Raw genomic sequence first — 16329 nt, 5'->3', positions numbered from 1 at the left:
ACCATGGCCATATTTTAGTCACAGATAAAATGCCCAATCTTTTCATCCAGGCAGGAGAACTTGGATACTCTAAATACTATTTTCTGTCCTGGTGCTACGCTAAGTCACTTCAGTCATGTCTGACCCTTTGTGACCCTATGAACTGTGGTCCGCCAGGCTCCTCTGTCCATGGGAACTCTCCAGGCAAGAATACTTTAGTGGGTTGCCATGCCCTCCTCCAGGGGATCTTCCCGACCCAGGGATTGAACTCGGTTTCCTGCATCGGCAGCGAGATTCTTTACCATCTGAGACACATGTGTAAAATGTACTAAGACACTGATAGCGCCCTAGTCATCTCACTAGCATTCAGAAGAGATTGGAAGAGTTGCAACACTGACTTTTTAGGCAGTTCTTACCACATGCAGTTGTTCCTTGGTATCTGCAGGGGATTGGTTCCAGGACCACCCCCTCCACCCTGTCCCCACAAATCCAAGGATGCTCAAGTCCCTTAAGTCGGCCCTGTGTATCCATGGTTCCACACTGGTGCAGAGAGAGGGCCCAGTGTACTTTGATTTAATTCTCACAGCAATCCTGTGATCCCCACTTCACAGATAAGTAGCCAAATTAGAGGGGCTAAATAACTGCTCAGGGGCCACTGATAAGTTTGAAGCCGGAGACTCAGAGCTGAATGCTACTCTTTGCTGTAGATGGTTTACCATCTATAATTCACAAATGGGCACTTTATTGAATATAGTCTTATTCTCTAATTAGTTTTTGCACATGCTTTTCATCTCATCCAAAGTTAAGTGACAGTGAGGACACAAACAATGTCTTTTGCTTGTTTTGGCCACATCAGGCAGCATGTGGGATCTTAGTTCCCCAGTCAAAGATCGAACCTGTGTCCCCTGCATTGCAAGGCAGATGGACCACCAGGGAAGGCCCTGGGACAATGTCTTTTATCCCATAAACTCTGCCTCATTCCAGCAACTATCCTGTTAACTCTGCACTTCTGCCTTACTGCTAATCAAATTTTTTATTAGGAAAAAATTCACAATTTTTCTAATAAAAGTAAATAATTAAGCTTCATAATTTCCCTCCCCCTACATTATTGTTTTATTATTCAGTTATTAGCTTCTTAAATTTTAAACTTATTTTATTGCTTTTCTGTCCTTTAGTAAGAGGCTTAACTTTTTATCTAACTATATTTTTAGTATAATCCCCCATAATTCAATGTACTCTATTTACACTGTTAATTTTAAAATAGCCTATAGTTGCAGTAGTGATTTCCTTTTTGATCCAAAAATTATTTAAAAGGATCATATCTCAGTTTCCAAGTGCTCAGATGGAGGTGGAGGTAACAGCCATCCTGTGTAACTTTCAATGCTATGTTTTTGTTATATGTCTACTTTTTGGTTAGTTTAAGTTGCTTTGTGGTGTAGTATTTCATCAATTCTTGAAATTATCCATGGCCATTTGAAAACCTGCATATATTTCCTATTTGTTGGGTTAGGCTAATAACTGTTATCTAGATCTTTTGTTCCTACTTAATTCTGTCTGCTTGATCAAATTCTGAAAGTATTTTGTTAAAGTTTCCCACTATGATTATGGAAAATTTTGTGTTTTTAAATTTTTATTTTATGTATATTTTTAATTTGCATTATTTTGCTTGTATTTTTAACAGATTTTGCTTTATCTAATTCAGTGTTAAATGTTCAGTACCTAAAGTTTCATTGTTATTGAAGCACTGTTATTGTTATCTTGTTTGATAAATATCTTTTGTTTTATATCTTATTCAATATTTCTTTTACATTTAATCCTACACTTTTTAGAGTTAATATTAACACTCCTATTTTTATTTGTTAGAATTCACCAACCTATCCCTTTATTTTCTGCCTTTCTGTGTAATTTTGGTATACAAACACTTCTAAAGACAGCATTTAGCTAGAATATCTTTTTAATCAATCTTATTTTAATAGAGGGATTTAAATGTGACTGAATCACATTTACCGTTGTATGCTTATCTTATGCTTGCCATTTTATCATATATATTCTGTTGTATCGCTTTTTTGGTTTTTTTGTTCCCTTTTTCGTGATCTTTGCAGACTGACTATGATTTATATTATTGTAGCACCCCTGGCTCTGTAGGTGTGTTTTAATATCTAATGGTTTAGAAATCCTCCCTATTATACTTTTTTTCTACAGGTTAAAATACATGTAACCTTTCTTGGTGAACATCAGAGAACTGCAATAGTAAGATCCTGTTAATCAGTAAGGTCAGTCCATTGTTTTGGGAAATTTAATGGTAGGTTCATGTCAATAACAATAATAAATTTTGTGTATATGGGAATAACACTACACAGGCATTAGAAACTCTTCTAACGAGTATGTGGCCAGGTCTCCATTCACTTCCCTCCCTGCTTCCAACAACAAGAACTGGCTATAAGCTTTCACAAATCATGTGGATGAATGTGGGCAGAGGGGCAGTCAAGAACCTAGTGGCTGGGATGTAGTCAGGAACATCCTGAGGAATGCTTGTGAGAATTTTGGACTCAGATATGTGGGCACTTTGGAGATCTGTAAAAGGGAGGCTCTCAAGGTGAGCTTCCTGCTGTCTCACTTCCAATCACTAGAAGTCACCATCAGCTGAGAAATCTAACCTAGAATTAGATAAGAGCACCAAAGTAAGACCACAGGAACATAAACATATCCTTGAAAGACATGAGAAATCCAAATGAGAAAATAATGTTGCTAGACCTGCTCAGGGGGCTAGAATTCTCAGTTTCTTAGTGTCTAGTTAAAAAAACTCAGTAATTAACAAGAATCCACCCCTTCTCCCCTAAAAACAAGGTGTTTTCCACTTTTTAAAACACTTTGATATAGGTAAAAGGGTGATGGGGAAAATTCTGGCCATAAAATACCTAAGCAGGTATTCTTTGTATGTGTTTCTGTTTGTGCATGTGTTTGAATAAAGGTTAACATTAAGATTCCATAATTACTTTTTTATGGAGAATCCCAGTGGGAGGGAAGCAATAAGGATAAAGGTGAAACAACTGTTTGAAGACTGGCCATTATTAACTTTCAATTTACTGGACTGAGATCCTGGTTTGAATCACAAAGAAGTGATTAAATACCTTAAAAGAGCGTTTCTGTTCTAACTTAACATATTTAAAAAATTAATTTAGCCACATAAAATTTTATGAAGCAAATCTTTTTTAAGTATTCTCAAAATACAAAAGGGGAGACTAAGGGATTCCAAGAGTTGAAGGGATTTGTTCAAAAAGTAAGTAAGTGATAGAACTGGGATTTAAACCCAAAGCTTCTGACTGCAAGTCCAGTGTCATTTTCAATATATACCAAAACTTTTTTTTTTTGGTTGGCATGTGGCATTGTAGTTCCCTGACCAGAGAGTGAACTCATGCCCACCGCACTGAGAGTGTAGAATCTTCACCACTGGACCAGCAGGGAAGTCTTACACCAAAACTTTTGTCTCAGAGAAAGCTAAACCCGTGCACATCACATGCATGGTGTACAAAGAGAAACTGCAGCGAGGTACACCGTTGGTAGTCAGTGCGTCCTGATGTAGGTCAAACAATCCAGCTAGACCTAGAACAACTGTTTCTACACTGACCCCGAGTGACTTCTGGAGCATTATGTCATGCCAAAGGCATTCCTCATTAGCAATCAAGCAAAAAGACACCATGCACCACATTTCTGAGTCCTAGGAACAGCTACAAAGAAGAAAGGTCAAAAAAGTTCTCTTGCTGATGCACTGCACTCTGGTACATTTGATCATGTCCTTGTAATGTAATTGAAGAGTCATTCTTTGGCATACTATAGGGCCTGATATCGACAAACAAACTGGCCCTTTACAATATCATGCAGTTTAACTCCCAGAGAAGGCAATGGCACCCCACTCCAGTACTCTTGCCTGGAAAATCCCATGGACCGAGGAGCCTGGTAGGCTGTGGTCCATGGGGTCGCTAAGAGTTGGACACGACTGAGCAACTTTACGTTCACGTTTCACTTTCATGCATTGGAGAAGGAAATGGCAACCCACTCCAGTGTTCTTGCCTGGAGAATCCCAGGGACAGGGGAGTCTGGTGGGCTGCCAGTGGGGTCACACAGAGTCGGACACGACTGAAGTGACTTAGCAGCAGCAGCAGCTGCAATTTAATTCCAAATAACTAGGCCCCTCACTCATCTTTGTTATTGATCAAAACACTGAAAAGATATGGCAAACTCCCCTACTCATAAAAAGACTGGCTAGGAACACAAAGAAAGCCTTGCCATTCACCTAGGATGAGTTTTAAGAAGCCTTTAAATATAGAACGCCAGAGGTGGCAGACAGTATTGAGAACCAAGACCCTCTCACCCATTTGTTGCTCCATTCTTTTAGGCTGAATAGTGAAAAAAAGAATGCAAGGCAATCTTAAAATTCCAAAGTGAACCAAGGTTATTGGGAGAAATTACGAGTGGGTTTTATGCAGATTTGTAGCCCCAATTCAGGATTTGTATTTTCCCTACACATATACATAACATAGGATCAGGAGAACAGCAAATTGCTTATCTGTACAATCTTCCTACTCAGATGTAACCCTCTCTTCCACATTTAACAGCATATAGAATAGGGCAGAATTGGTAAACAAGCTTACGTCACTCCTAAAAGGAAGGATTCTGGAATCAAACTACCTGGGCTCAAATCCCGGATCCATTACTTACTAGTTGCAGTGAAATACTTTATTGTTTGGGGCCCAGTTTACTCATCTGTAACATGGAGATAACTTTCTGAGTACTGAGTTTGACAATGCATTCAAAGAGCTTAGCCAGTGCAGTGCATAAATCGTGGCTACTATTACCGTTAGTAGGTGGAAATCTTATTAGGAAATTCTACATTAGAACTTCTCATAAGAAATGTAATCAGAGTCAGGCAATGGGCTTTATCTCTGGGTGCTGTGTAAGCAGGAAATAAAAGATCTTCAGAAATCAGGGGCAGTGGAGTTACAGGTCCTCCAGTCATCCTAGAGAGGCACAGTCCAGCCAGGAAGTAGAATAGGAAGCCTGGAAGTGAAGTAGCATTTATGCTTCTAAATTTGGAAGAGTTGGATGTATTTGTGTCTGATCAAAAAATGAGGAAAATGGTTTGTGAGTTACATCTCCATTAATTTTGTTTTTTAATGATGAAGGTTTCGTAACCAGTGAAAAACTATGTGGATGAGAAAGAGATGCTTAGAAATGGCTATGAGTGTAGGGAGGGAGAGGAACAGATGGCTACACAGGATTTTGAAGAAGCTGTTTATGTGGTGCGAAGTCTAACACTTTTAAGCCATGCCTTTTGGAAAAACTTAGATGAAACAGATACGTCACTCTTCAAGGCTATCTGGCTTTCTGATGTTTTCTTTGAATGAGACTCTAAGCAGGATCTGCACCATGTAGCGCCTCAAGATTTATTCAGGTTACAATTAAAGTGTGGGTCATATCCAGCTGAGCAACATCAAAACCAAGCACATGTGTTTATCACATATTTTCTGGATTATGATTTGGATTTTGAAGTGGCTACAGACAGGCTGAATTACATATTTCTATAAATGAGGTAACCTTTCAAATGATAAACATCTCTCAAGATTCTATTAATATATACATTCATTCTGAATAACAATATATTGTATATACCATTATCTATTATTTTCTTTGTCTAGAAATAAAACTGGTGCTTTGGGAAGTACCTAAAATAAAAACAAGGTGCTGTTTGTTGAACTGGGCTTCCCTGGTGACTCAGTGGTAAAGAATCTATCTGCCAATGCAGGAGATGCAGGGGACGTGGGTTTGGTCCCTGGGTCGGGAAGATCCCCTGGAGGAGGAAATAGTAACCCACTCCAGTATTCTTGCCTGGATAACCCCATGGACAGAGGAGCCCAGTGGGTTATAGTTCATGGGGTCACAAAGGGTCGGACATTTGCTGAATTACTGTGGCACATCTCTCAATGATATACTTCCTGCACTGAAAACCACATAGCAACTACTAATTAACTTCCAAGCACAAATTGATGTACAACAATGATCAAACATCTCTTTATCTAATAACACTAGTGTGTTTATTGAAATGTTTGCTGAACATCTTATATAAACTGCATTTTACCCTTAGGACATAATGGATCATTAATAACATTGATGGAAGTGGAGGCAGAATAGGAATTAATGGAATATCACAACGAACTGATTATAGTTTTTGTTTTAATAAATTATACTTCCCTTTTTATTGAAAAAATGACCACCATGAACTGTAATATTCATCAAAATACACTGAAATTTTTATTAACTAGGTGTAAATAGGTGTAAAACCTAATAGGTGTAAAACCTTCCTAAGCAATAAGTAATATGCAGGGGGCAGATAAGTTGTGACCAATAGTGTGCTACTAAATGTACCACTAAATGTATAAATTCAGGTTAAAATAATTCATTTAGCTTGATTAAAGACAAGCATTTAAGGTTACAAAAATAAAAACAAATAAAGCAAGGCAACACCAATACCATCCTGGGCTGTCATTAATGATAAACTGTGTTGCTATCCAAATTGTAAAGAAAAAAAAAATCCAGGAATCCACTACCAAACTGTGCTAACAGTGCACAGACACATCTCGGGGTTATGTTTCTCATTTGCTAAGTTCCCATAACAGATATATTTTATTTACAGAAATCCAACTCTTTATGCTTGAAAGAGAAAGAAAAAATAAATACACAGTGACAGCCATTTCACTCACCATTCTGTACAATCTCTCTTGAGATGAAAGCTGTGAAGCTATGGTTGTCACTGGCATGCCATGCTGGGTATAGTACCAGTCTTCAAAAACACGTATCAGTCACATGCCAGGGCTCACAAATGGCAGCCGACTGCTTCATGTGGAGGTCCACCCCCAGTGATGAAGAGTAATTCCCAATGGAGGGAATTTCTACCTTAGCCACAATTGTAAACTTCACTGAACTCTGCTCGACCAGATATCTTTATCTCACTGTGGTTCCTCGTCCTGACAACAGCAGCTCAGAAACTCTGCTGCTGCAGTGACATCGAGGCTCAGTTATAAGCCACCATGCCTTCTGGTGCGTCCTTCCCTCATGTTCTCCTTACACCAAAGGATGAAGTAAAGATTTGAGACAGAGTTTTGGAAAAAAAAAAAAAAAAACAACCCTTTTATTGTGGCCCAGTACCTGTGGTAATTTCATGTCTTTTAAAAGGAAGTTTGGAACATTACCACTGCTTTTAAAGGAAAAGAGGAGCAGCTAGGCTCACGGAGAGATTAATGACTATCTTAACACATGAAAATGTCCTAATGAAATGCTCCCCACCACAGTCTTAAAAAAAAGATATGGAACAATATGTACTGAAATAAAGAAATGACTTTCCATCTCTCAGTATGTCTCTGAAGTAGACTGACACTTCAGGCAATAAGAACCTGAGAGTAAGGTGTTCTGTCTCCTGTGAAGCCAATCTTGGCCTTGGTTAAAGGTCAGCCTCTTCCTTCCAGACCCTCCCAGTAGAGGCTTGCTCCCTCCACTGGACCACTGGTTCCCTTGACCCCTCTTACCAGTCCACCTGGGGGATCGGAGGAGAGAAATGGGTTTGGCACCTTGCAGGGGTTTACTGAATGAATGAAAGATCACTGCCTCCCAACAACGAAGAGTGGAATCCCTCATTCTCAAATACACAATCTAGTTCACTAGTTTTCTAAACCGTCTGCACAAAGTATGAAAACTTCAAAATGAAAAATGCTGATTCCAATTCTAAGTTAACCTGCCTAGTAATTTATATATCTTAAGGCAAAACTGGACATAAAACTCCCTCTGTCCCTCCTCCCATGATCTCCTGTACTAGTGCTTCTTGAACCTTTTACTTTTACTGAATCATAATACCATCTCAACTGCTCTTCTCAAAAAGAATTAAACTCCTTAGCTTCTCAGTTTTCTTTCTAGGACTAAACATAAGCAGTATACCTCCTGACAATATTTTTAACAGAGAAATAGGAAGCCAAGTAAGACAGAAAGTCTTTGACAAATAGAAGGCAACCAATCTATCTTCAACCATCCTGTGCTGGTGACCACTATTCTGGTCCAAGGTGCCTATGGGCTACCTTCAGACGGGTGGACAATGAGGAATGGCTAAGCAGGGCCTGCCATAAGAACTCGCATGAGATGGCCAAACAGCCATGAGGATGAGATTAGCACTATGGTGAACTTACGTGTATATGGACAGCCTAGTTTCCTGGCATCTCATGTGCTGTGAATTTGCTTCCTCTGATCTAGAAACATGAGTTCTGACCCACAAGAGCTGAATTTCTCTGTTGTAGGCTGAGCTGAAAAGACAACAATTAGAAAAAATAAAGATTTATCCACACAGCCTTTCAGAAGGGATATGGCCTGTGATCTGCCATACCCTGATTTTCAAAATTCAAATGGATTTATCTGTTCATGAAAAGACCACTAAACTGATTGTAAATATAAGTACTAAGATTATTATTACAGTTCAGCTGCTTCTGAAGCACTGGTTACCTTGGGCCCTAATGGCCTAATTTTCCTATATACGCGCAGACTGCTTTGTAAATGCTCTTAATAGCACAAACTACTAGCACTATCCATTAACCTAAAATGTAATAATTATGACATTAAGTGTTTATGTGTATCAACAGTGTTACCTTTTTTAAAAAAAAAAGAAATCCTAAGTGCTTTCTAATGCATTGCCTAATTCATCATCATGGAGGCAAGCTGCTATTTCTACTTAGAGGTGGTGACATGAACTTATTGCTAAATGAAAAATAGTAACATACTCTCCTGAGCAAACTATTAAATTGCACACATATCTGGTAACTGATTAGCTCACTCCCCCATGTTTTTCTTCTGTGGATAAAACCTAGCAGCAACATGGTACATTTTGATGGGACCAGGTGGTTCTTACAGTCAAGATCCTATAAACACAATGGTGTGATACAGTAACTACCCAAGCTATATAGCCAGGCCACCTCGGTGGGTGAGTGCTCTAGTTATCTACTGCTGTGTAACAAATGAGCCCAAAACTCAGCTTCATAAAACAACCATTTCATTATCCTTGAGAATTCTATGGGTCAGGAATTTCCAACGGGCATGATGGAGACAACTCTTCTCTGTTTCATAACATCTGTGGTCTTAGCTGGGATCACTGATAGACTGAGGGCAAGAGAAGACTGGGCCTAGAGAGTCCACTTCCATGACAGCTTCATTTATGTCTGATGCAAGGCTGCGAAAGCTGAAGGATGGGCTCACCAAGACTTACATCTGGCCTTTCTAGCATCTAGTTGGACTCCTTACTTAGTGGCTCAAGCCTCCAAAAGCAAGTGTTCCCAATAAGGCTAAAGTACAGCCTTTACTTTGCCAACAAAGGTCCGTCTGGTCAAGGCTATGGTTTTTCCAGTGGTCATGCATGGATGTGAGAGTTGGACTGTGAAGAAAGCTGAGCACCGAAACATTGATGCTTTTGAACTGTGGTGTTGGAGAAGACTCTTGAGAGTCCGTTGGACTGCAAGGAGATCCAAACAGTTCTTCCTAAAGGAGATCAGTCCTGGGTGTTCATTGGAAGGACTGATGCTGAAGCTGAAACTCCAATACTTTGGCCACCTCTTGCGAAGAGTTGACTTGTTGGGAAAGACCCTGATGCTGGGAGCGACTGGGGGCGGGAGGAGAAGGGGATGACAGAGGATGAGACGGCTGGATGGCATCACCGACTTGATGGGCATGAGTTTGAGTAAACTCCGGGAGTTTGTGATGGACAGGGAGGCCTGGCGTGCTGCGATTCACGGGGTCGCAAAGAGTTGGAAACAGCTGAGCGACTGAACTGACAGCCTTTTATGATCTAACCTTGCAAGTCACATGCAGCCACTCTGTCTTCCTCTCTTGGTCAAAGTACAATCCCCTTTCCTCACCAGAGTCAAAGGAAAGGACACAGACACACCTCTCACTGGAAGAAGCATCAGCATACCTGTAGCCATGATTTCAAATATCTACAATGAGTCTTCAGTTTCCTGTGTCTGGTGCAACAACATTTGGGACTTGAACTTTTATTGATCAGCAAGTGTGTTTTCAGAATTAAAACCACAAATGGTTGCAATTGTATTTCTAAAAAATCAGTTTCTCAATTGTAATATAATGCCTTCTTGGGTGTTAGGTAAATATTAATTTGGAATAGCAACAAAGTATTTTTGGAATTGTTGGAATAACAATGAATAACAACAGGCAGATCTGTTGGCTTGTTTTGCCTTTAATTTTATAAAAATTATTCAGTTGGGTCAAAAACATTTCCCCCTATCCATAAAGGTTTTATAGCAATCAGATGCCCCAAGTTATATTAAAACACTTATGGAAACTAAGTTAAAACCAATTTAACTTTATAGAACTAACTTTTCAGCTTGAGGTGACAAATTTAAGTTTCTATCAGAGCAGGTAGAGAAGTAAAAGCCAATGGTAATACTGCAGACTGGGGTTAACTGGAGCACATGTGTCCTTAAGATATCTGAGTTCAATTTTTTATAAAATACTGCACTTTTCAGAAATGGCTCTTAGACCACAACTTATGATCTTTGATTCAGATTAGGTGCAGATATTTGTTAAGTTTACAGATTTTTGTCCTAGTTCTATTGGTCTATTTCACACTGCTCTGAGACTAGAAAACAAACACTCAATACATAATTCTCTAGATAACAATAAACACGTATTGAGCATTTAGTATGTCACAGACACTGAGCTAAGCTAAGCTAAGCTACTGACATTTGTATCTCATTTAATGTGCCACAGTACTTTGGGGTATTACTAAACCCATTCTACAAATAAAGAAATTATGCTTCAGGGACGTTAACTAACCCGACAAAGGTGAAACAGCTTGTGAGTAGTAGAGAGCAATTCATACCCAGATTGGGTTTGATCCTAATACCTATGCTCTCAGCCACTGCATGGTATAATATGGTGCTTTTGATGAATGTGGCTTTCCTAAACCATAGATGAGCGGTACATAAGGGGTGGGGGGTGGTGTGTGTGTAAACACTTGGTCAACACGTCTTTGGTTAGAACTCATCCAGTTACACTAATTTGGGGATGGAAATGGAAGTTTACCTGAGGCATTGAATATGCAGAGATAGTCCCTTCTTCCCAGAATCCTGTAAGTGTAAGACTGTGTAAGACACTGTACTCCACCACCCAGACCACATCTCTCTGGACACCTGGAAAGAGATCTGGAGTCTCAGGCTTCTAGAAGATGGACAGTGCCTCTACCATTGATCAACCTAAGAGAATACAATCCACTAGCAAGGCACAACTCAAGTATTTATCAAATGAGCATAAGATATGGGATCAAGGAAATCAGCATTTCTGTGGTCAACACCATCTCCTGACAGATCATCACTTGATTTTCCTTTTTAAAAAAATCTGTTTTGAAAAGTCCCCTTAAAAAAAAAATCCTCCTCTATTTCCTTGAAGAGAAAATTCAGAGAGTTCTCATACATCAAATAAATGACATAGGCAGTTTTTAATCATTTAAATTATTTATCCTCCATTGTTTAATGCTTTATATCACTCCCCCATGCATAATTTATTACACCATTTATGTTTATTAAAAATTGATCACAAGGACATGCTCTCTCCCCATCCTCTCAGGCTACAGATATTTCTCTGTCAGATTGCTTGAGAACAGACAACAATTTTTTAAAAAATTTACTCTAATGGTTTGTATGCAGGTCCTTTTCTTAAATTCCTTTTCTTCCACAAAAGGACTAAAGGTTACCTTTATGGATTAACTACTCGTATCCCTTTTTATATAACAAGAATGTTTGCCTGAAGACCCATTGAGGCTTTTAAGAAAAAGGTTTATGTTGCTTTTCTAACTTTTAGAATGCAGATGTGAAAAGGATGCATGAAAGAACAAGATTCTAGAGTCTTCTATGACAGAGGTCATAGCTGTGGAGCCGTCTCTTTCTCTTTGCTTTTTCTATTCTGTTCTGTATTTCCTCCTCAAATGATTAATAGTTTTCCTTGCCTTAACTGAAGAGCTTTTTTTCTCTTCTCCTTTTCCAATTTCATCCCAAATCCCTCTGCCTTTGCACTTCTCAACTCGTGATTTGCGTTATTCTCAGCAAGTCACCAACCGCAAGTCCTCTAACTCCCCACCACCAGTGTTCCCAACCCACTGCCCTAAGGTTCAAGGTGGTGACGTCCTTGGACACTCCTGCCTCAGACCTGGTCATTCTTCTCTTCCCCACAGGAGGACAAGAGAGAAGGAGAAATCAACAAGGTGGGTAAGAGGTGGGGAGGAAGGAAGAAGCAGCACCCAAGGTTCTCACAATGTATTAGTCTGAAAAAGGTTTGCAGTGAACTAAACCCCAAAGTAATCAAACTTGGTACATTCCAGTTGGCTCTCCTTGGTCCTTCCAGTCCACCCCAATGGGATCCAGCCCTGTCCCTCTTCCAGGGCTCCCTGCTGAAGCAGATGGCTGGCCGCCCAAGCCAAAAGCCTGAAGGTAACCCTCACCTCTTCCCTTTCATTCACTCCCATAACCAATGAACCACTTACCCAGACTTGTAGATTCTCCTTTTCAGTATCCCTGGAGTCATCCCCTGAGCCATCCACCATTCTCCCCTGCCTGGCCCTGGAACAGTTTCTTGAGGTCTCTAGGCCCAGGTCCTTCCGTTCTCAGCATGATGTAGCTATGATCTCTCTGAAAGGCAGATCTGCTTACAGTTCTCTTCCTATCACAACTGAATCCAAGTCTAACCCTAATATGGCTTACTAGGCTTTCAATATGTGATGAGGCTCCTGCTTATTTCATGGGCCTTTTGTTTCACAAACCCTAGATATGACTCCTCCTCACCCCCACAAACACACCCAGGCAGCTCTACTCTCTACGCTCCACTCTCCAGCCACAAAGAACTTCTCCAGTTCCACAGAGGAGCCATGTTTTCTCTTGTCTCTTGCCGGGGGAGTATGCCTCCAATGAATGGTGTATGGAGTATGCCTCCAGTGAATGGTGGCCTTCAATGAAGCTTGGCTCCTGGTATTCACACCTTGTACAGTCCCCTCTCCTGGAACTGGATTGTACTTGTGACTTGCTTTTTAAAAAAAAAGAAAGTGCAGAACCTGCTAGTCATGGTCTGAGACTTAAGAAGGCCTGGAAGCTTCTGCTTTTGTGATCCTAACTACCATGGAAAAGGTCCAGCAATCCTGCTGAAGAGACCATATGGAAAGACCACATGAAGAGGCCACTTGGAAAGTAAGAGGTCCTGACATTTCCTGGAGAAGAAGAAAAGCCCAGCTCAGTTCTGCCCCAGCTAACCTGCCATCTAAATGCAGCCCCCGTCTGACCATAAGCAACAACAGCAGAAGAGCTGCCCAGTGGAGCCCAGCCAGATTGCAGAATTGCAAGCAATGAAATGATTGACATTTTTAAGCCACTAAGTTTTGGGGAGGTTTGTTACATACCAAGATATAACTGTAATAAACTCAATTTATAAATGAAAGGGAATACAAAATTATTTCACAGAATAAATTTTATGCAACGACAAGTCAATATTTCTAACAGGTAGATCCAAAAAAAAAAAAAAAAAAAGAGTGGAAAATTAAAAGGATTTAGAGGAACTCACACCACCAGCTTCCATTTAGAATATATCACAATTTTATTCTGTCATTTTTTTTTTGGTTTTTAAGACATTTTCCAAAGAAAAATTTTCCTACTTTTTCTTTCTTTTTTTTTTTTTTTAAAGGATTCCAGGTCTGACATTAAAGTTAAGGAGTCCAACCAAGGATGTGATGTGAACATTAAGACACAAATGGAAACTAGCATGTATGTGGCCAACCCATCATGCTCTTCCATTTTCCCTTACTTACAGTAGTGCAGATCCAAAACTATGGATGAGGGCATGGGGATTGCTGTGTTCAGGGCAGACTAGAACATTGTGGGGGCTCCCAGCTTAGTTGGACTGAACATCAGTTCAATTTCAGCAACAGTTCAGTTCAGCATGAAAAATCACCCAAAGAACAAAATGCCCGATTTTGCCTAGTAACTAAAATGATCAGTAGAAATAAAACAGTTACCCATAACTTTAGCCCAGGCATCCAATCACTTACATACACACATATACTCACACACTATACTGATGCCCCACGGAGACAGCTGAGGCACTGTTACATAACTCAGGATATGGCCAGATTATTTTTAAAAGCTCTGTAGATATACAGAAAGAAGAGAAAGAGTGCTAAATTTATAGCAGCTTGGTGGAACTTTGGATTGTTGCTTCCAATAATTACTGCTCTTTCAGAAAGAAAAAGGATCGTTATATAAGAAATAGGATCTAAGCCAAGTATCTGTCTTCCACAAAAATCAAAAAGCAGAATGTCAAAAATATTTTCTAACAGTTTATACTGGATTAATGCTTTGATGTTTCTGAATGATCTCTTGTAGGTAAAATTATCGATGTATGTTTTGCAATGTATCATGTCTTTCAAAACTATCTCCAATTAATAAATCTTACATGGTAGAGAATGAAGAAGTAGGTTTAAGAAAAATCTGGTGGCCTAAATGTCACATGTTCAGAAAGAGAAGGATCAGTTCCCAGTGACTGCAAAGCTGCAGACACTAAGTCAGAGAAACAGAACCTTCAGCATAAACATAAACCTTCAGCATTTATTAAATGTTCTGTCGGTTGATGAAACTGAGCATGAGCCCCTTTTAAACACTGCTGAGAGAGAGCAAAATCTAGACTTAAAAATGGGAACTATTTCCCACTCTCTTTTTTTTTCCCTTAGATAAGAGGGCTCTGTGAATAGATGTCACTTGGCTGCTCCCTGCGACCCAGCAACCCCAGAGAATGAAAAGCTTGTTCTCTAACTTTCCCTCTTCTATGGAGTAACTTCTGGTGGGAGATAGACTTGTGCTTTTACTATGGAGAGAGGACAGGATATGCAGGCAGTGAAAATGAGCCAAGCAACTCATTTTTACCTTCAAGATAAAAGGCTGGCTTAAGAGCAACAGGGTTTCTCAAGAGAAGGGACCTGGGAGATTGTCATGGGGAAGGCAGTCATCTCAGACACAAAGAAAGAAGGGGTACCATGCTTTGTAGTAGGGAAGGGAACTCGTTTTCCTTATGTGCCAGTTGCTAGGCTGGGCTTGTTCACGTGATTTTATTTACTAGGTAGTTAATAAGTGTTTACTGGGTGGGTGGATGAATGACAAAGGCAGGCAAGTCATATCCAGCAAGGACACAGGAGTCTGTAAGTGGTACAGGTGGGGCTGGGATTCAGCAGAGCAAAGTGGACAAACAAGGTGGGGAGGGCCATAACTGAGCCTTGGAGGGTTAGGGGAGTATGTGAATGGGGTGGGGAAGGAGGGAGTCAAATCTCCTAGCAAAGACTGTGTCCACACAGCTGACACAAGTCCCACAAATGTCTGATCAAATGACTTAAAACCACAGGTAAGCTTATTAAATGCAACAAATTCATGTACAACAAAATTATGCAGAATCCCAAAGGCATTCTACATCCTTGCAAAGGGCAAAACAGTGTGAGGCACGTTGGAAAAGTGCAAGGTTGTTCAAACCATGTTCTGTGGGGGCTCGGAGTTCCATGGATCCCCTCACAGAACACCATGCAAGACAGATACACCCTACTTTATCCAGAGAAGCTTCCCTTCTGCTTGAGAAAAATGAGTTCTCTGCTAAGAAATTCAAATACTGAAAACCATTGGTGCAGCACAAAGACTATGTATGCTGCACCTATGATAAGGATCCTGGGGATGTAAATCTGAGTTGCAGCCCCACTGCTACTAACCAGCTGTGTGTCCTCAGACAAGTCATTTTGTACCCTTCAGCCTCTGTTTCAATATCCAGAAAACAAAGGAGACACCTATCTTACATGGCCATTTGAGCATCTAATGGGATAAATTATGTCAAAACACTTGGAAATTATTTCGGAGATACAGGTTTTAGGAAACATAAAATGTAAAAAAAATTTTTTTAATAAAGAAATTTCTCAGTAAGTCAACAGGCACTTTCTATGGAGGTCATTTTCTGTCTCCTGTGTTTCTATCAAAAAAATCCATGGCTGTCTAGAAGGAAAAGCTTTATTTAAAGAAAACAGTGCTCACCACAATTTCACTGACAGCCCCAAAGCAGACAAGATAAGGTGCTCTTACTCTCAAAATCTACCTTTGGGGTTTGGCTAATAAGCTGGTAAGTAAAGTGTATAAAGTCACTCAGTCGTGTCCGACTCTTTGCAACCCCATGGACTGTAGCCCATCAGGCTCCTCTGTCCATGGGATTTTCCAGGGAAGAATACTGGAGTGGGTTGCC

At 40.0% G+C, this 16329-nt stretch overlaps 1 protein-coding gene across 2 annotated transcripts in view; it reads right to left on the bottom strand.

The window, feature by feature from the left end:
• WIPF1 (WAS/WASL interacting protein family member 1) overlaps positions 1 to 16329 on the bottom strand; it is a 124343-nt gene that overhangs the window by 83982 nt on the left and 24032 nt on the right. The window contains exon 2 of one of the 2 annotated variants that reach the window (XM_061135736.1): positions 8211 to 8324. The exons of the other annotated variant lie outside the window; for it this stretch is intronic. The gene's annotated coding sequence lies outside the window, so the exon portion shown is untranslated. The remainder of the gene's footprint in view (positions 1 to 8210; positions 8325 to 16329) is intronic. 2 annotated transcript variants of the gene reach the window in all.

This window comes from Dama dama, chromosome 33 (assembly GCF_033118175.1).
Source record: "Dama dama isolate Ldn47 chromosome 33, ASM3311817v1, whole genome shotgun sequence".
Taxonomy (NCBI): Eukaryota; Metazoa; Chordata; class Mammalia; order Artiodactyla; family Cervidae; genus Dama; species Dama dama.
Note: the sequence above shows the minus strand (reverse complement) of the source record. Positions and strands in the feature narration are given on the sequence as shown.